A 4,637-nucleotide genomic window follows, 5' to 3' on the forward strand; every position below is an offset into this window, starting at 1 on the left:
CTGACTGAGATGGCCAGCATGATATATATTGTATGTGTTGCATGAGTATGTGCTACTTGTTTTACCATGTTTTTATGGCTTTAGCACATACATGTTTTTAAGGAGACTGCATCTAGTATGATGTGAGTCTAGACAGTTTCCATCAGTTGAGGCGTTTCTTCCTGAGGATTCGTGTCTGGGGACACTCAGCCCCTAGTTTTGCTATCACTAGGAGCGACCACGACGGTGGAGCAGACGCTATAGTCGATAGGAGAATATGGGAGCGGCACCGCAGACTAGCTATCTGGCACAGCCCTGCATATTCCTGGCGCCCTGAGTTATTGTTTAAACCCTTGTTTTAAATACACTTATGTGCTGCATATATTATATATATCATTGCTTATGTATTGAGCTTAGAGCTCACGTCCAGTCTTTTCTGTGTATCTGGACACCCCATTCGACGGGGCAGGTGTAGGTGCAGGATTGTGCACCAGGAGCTTTGAGTAGCCAGTGACCAGTGAAGACAGCAGGATTAGCTGTAGGTTTTTGCCCTTTAGGCTTAGTTATTCGATTGGGTTGTATAATCGAATTTATTTAACCGGTTGTATTCTGCCGGTCTGCTTTTATTTAAGTCTTTCGCAATAATTTCTTTAATGCATGTTTAATTATGCTCCTAACTCTGATTAGGTAGTGGATCCGGGTTAGGTCGCTACAGTAATACTGATACAAACAGGTGGTCTATGATCGCTGCAACAGGCTTATATATAAAATTTATAAGGGACAAGTAGTTGTGATTATATTATATGAATTATCAAAAATAAATCGGAATATGGGGAGGTCTCCATGTTGTGAGAAATCTCCCAAGAACAAAGGAGCATGGACTAAATAAGAAGATGATCGTCTCATCGCATATATTCGAGCACACGGCAAACGATGCTGGCGGTCTCTGCCCAAGTCTACCGGACTCCTCCGCTGGATCAACTATCTCAGGGCAGACCTCAAACGTGGAAACTTCACAGATGCCGAGGATGAACTCGTTATCAAACTCCATAGCTTTCTTGGCAACAAGTACGCAATTATAATATTAACTTGTTTTATTTATTTCTAATTGATAGTAATACTGATACAAACAGGTGGTCTATGATCGCTGGAAGATTGCCGGGAAGAACAGATAATGAGATAAAAAAAATTACCGAAACACTCATATAAGAAGAAAACTTGTGAGCAGAGGGATTGATCCAACAACCCACAGGTCCATAAATAATCATGAGGCTGAAAATTTCTGAACAGCTTAAGTCTAAGTGGTGACATAGGCGGTGACAATGCTACTTAACACGTATAATTCTAAAATCTAATTTATTATCCTTGATAAATTTACTCTAATTCATGATTATGTTATTTTTCCCAATGCCCTTTTTCGTTGTACTGTCTTTGATGGTTTGAAGTTTTAAGTTTCAATAGCAGGCTCTCTGTACTTTTGATTCTTCCTCTTCTTAATTACAGATTACAATTTTTTTATCGCTTATCTAAACAAACTTTGCAAATAAAAGGGATATTATCAATTAATAGAATTTATTTGGAATTGTTCAGTGGTCTCTTTTCTGAAAATTCTTATTTATAACATGTCGGTAACTTTGTTTTGTTTATATGCCTATGTGCTTCAAGCACAAGGATGCATCTTTGTATTGCCATAAATATTATCACAATAATTTTTGTCAATTCAGTGGTGCATCTTAATTCCCAATATAATATGACTTCTTGTTTGCATCTTTGAAGTAACTTCACTTGCTAATATTTATTTTTACTTGCTAACATAGTAAAAGGACGCACTTGCAATTATTTGGTACTTTCATTTTTGTAACATTTGTGTGTTTTTTTGGCAGACTTCTTTAGATTGCAGAAGACACCTTGGCAGAGTTCCTTTCAAAGTCTATTGGAGTTGTTGTCGATTGGGGTTAGATGCCTGGGATGAAGGTCTGATCCTATCTAAGCTGAAATAGTTCACCTACACCTTCATTTTTATGTCCCGCAATAAATATAGTAGTTTTATGTAAGCTACCGGTTGAAGCTATAAAAGGTAAGAGCTCGTACTTGGATTCAATTGAATACCAAAATGTTGAGGAATCTCGGGCCAAAGCTCAAACCGTCACGTCCCGTTCGTGATTGGAGCTGCGCAGGTTCTTGTTCTTTGCGACTTTGTGATATTTCTAGTCATTTATTGCTTTTCCAGCTTCACTCAATCGATCATCTCCCCTTCTCTCAATCGATCGTCTCCCCTACTCCCTTTTTCTCTATCTAAAATTAGCCACCGGAACCGATTGCATAGTTGGATCGATGCTGGGTAAGATTGTTCCTTTGCATCAGTTTTTTTTATGGAGTAACTTCGAGTATTCGATCAGCGGAGAGGTGAATTTCTCCTCGCGCATTTCGGTTTTTTGAAGTTTTATTTGTTTGTGGCGGATATGATCTGAAATCTCTTGATTCCATAGGTTGATCCCACTGTTTGGTATCATAGTTATCTTTGTTTGAGAAATTGTAGATTTGTGAGTTCACTAAGCAAAGAATGAGCATTTTTTTAGTTCCTCTGTTTTCTAGTTGTGGTTCTTTCTTGTTTTCTTTTAATTTTTGCTATTGATTTGGTTTCTAGATTAGTTTTGGGGAGTTCTGACCACTGGCCACGAAAATGCATGTTATGAGGAAATAAAAATTTTTCGTTTTCAACACGGGATTAAATTTCTGAAAATTGAAGCACTACTACTGTTTATAACTGAAAAAGGTGAATATGTTATATTTATATGAATCTACACACTGATATTTTAGTTGATTTTACTGTGTCTCTATTATTTTTCTATTCTTTTTTATTTTGGGAGAAAGGAGATGATCTGTTTCAGCCGAACCTCAATATTATTATTTTTGAAGTGTCATGTACTAGTGTCATGCGAATGAATGCGAACCAGTTAACATGAGATGTATTTTTTGAAATAAAGTAATTAATAACCTTTGCTGATCTCAAAACATATTTTACGGTGACACTATTTGGAATCTAAATTTACTTGAAAACAAAGGTTGTTTATACCTCCCCATCCAAGTAGTATAAGAATATTACATTTCTTTTCCTTTTTCTCTGTGTAGAGATCGATTAGGCATGTAAAGGAATGTAATGCTTTAGTTTTTTTCTACTTATATTTGTTGCAGAGTTTTGTTGGTCACGGGGATTCAATAAATGAAATTAGGACCCAGCCACTGAAACCATCACTGGTGGTGTCAGCAAGAAAAGTAAGTGTACTACTTAAAACTTGTTCTTGTATATGCCAGTCCGTGGCTTCCAGAAAAAAATATTGTATATGTTTATGATAATTAATATGTCTCTGTTCTATTGAAATAAGTTAAGATCACTACAAGAAAAATGGGAAACGACAACGGATATAATCCGTTGTCGTAGGGGTCAAAAAACCGTTGTACTTTAAGGTGTTGTCGAAAGTATAACATACAACAACGGTTTATATCCGTTGTGGATTTCAACATACGACAATGGATATGCAACAGTAAATATCTGTTTTCGTACACAGTATTTGACCATGGTTTATAGCCGTTGTCTTAAGATGCCTTTAACGACAGTTATAAACCATTGTCTATGTTGACATACGACAACATATTTGCAACAGTTTATATCTGTAGTGACCCTGCATGGAATCTGCTTAGTACAGCAAAATAACTTAACAGAGTAAAATATGCGAAAACAAAACTATAATTTACATATCAGCTTAGTAACATAATCCAGGCTTAAATCTGTAGTGATACAACCATATCGAAAACTTAAAACAGTAAACATTATACAGCTATATCGAATCCTGCTGTATAATAAAATCCTCAAGGCTCCTGCTCCCTAGTCCTGCCTTGAACTACCAGCTCCGTCCATCCTGCGACCTGCCCCATGGAATAGGGTGTCCAAGATAACAACTAGGACGTGAGCGCTATCGCCCAGTACATAGACATGAGTAAACATATGTATATAATGCATGGAACATGATGACTGGTACAGGGTCATCTGAAAAGTCATGCTCATAATCGGCGCCATATGAGTACTGCCACCGCACGGATCAACCTGTGGGTGCAACCACACTCGTCTAGTACACCAGAGTAGACATACATAAATACCCCCGCCTTCGCGGTACTCTCAGTGACAGACTATTGAGTATAGAGCTGAGCGGCTCTATAGTCAGGTATAACAAGGTATAGGCTCAACGTGTATATGCACATGACATATGAGTATAGAAAACGGTAAAGCATACATCATGCCATATAATATTGCCAAATAAAATGCAACATATAAATATGTATACTCGCTGGCAATCTCAGTCAATGTGTACGTACCTCTAGGCTAGTTCAAGTAAAATAGGATCCTAGGTTCCAAGCCTATATTCAAAAGTTCACTGTATCACTACATAAATTCTATGAACCTTAACTAAGCTAATAAGTACTCCCAAAACTTAAACAGATTCCCGGACCATACCTTCGTTCGTAGTTAGCCCTTTGAAGTCGCTAGTCTCGGATGACTATAACCACACCTTGGTTATTCCAGAACCTCTATTATAACCGATAGGACCCTCAAGTGTATATCTCACACTATATAACTGAAGAAAGAAACTCGGGAATTT

General features: G+C 37.4%; 1 long non-coding RNA gene across 5 annotated transcripts; it reads left to right on the top strand.

Annotated features, from left to right (window-relative positions):
- The first annotated feature begins 742 nt into the window (after positions 1-742).
- Positions 743-3,256, top strand: LOC140889811 (uncharacterized). 5 transcript variants are annotated; one of them, XR_012152161.1, is made up of 5 exons: positions 743-1,047; positions 1,113-1,315; positions 1,863-1,953; positions 2,048-2,385; positions 3,175-3,256. It is a non-coding gene; the product is annotated as an uncharacterized lncRNA (long non-coding RNA). The 5 variants fall into 5 exon arrangements; XR_012152157.1 differs by having other exon boundaries at positions 2,048-3,242; XR_012152158.1 differs by having other exon boundaries at positions 2,057-3,242.
- Positions 3,257-4,637: the final 1,381 nt, after the last annotated feature.

This window comes from Henckelia pumila, chromosome 3, assembly GCF_033568475.1.
Source record: "Henckelia pumila isolate YLH828 chromosome 3, ASM3356847v2, whole genome shotgun sequence".
Lineage (NCBI taxonomy): Eukaryota > Viridiplantae > Streptophyta > Magnoliopsida > Lamiales > Gesneriaceae > Henckelia > Henckelia pumila.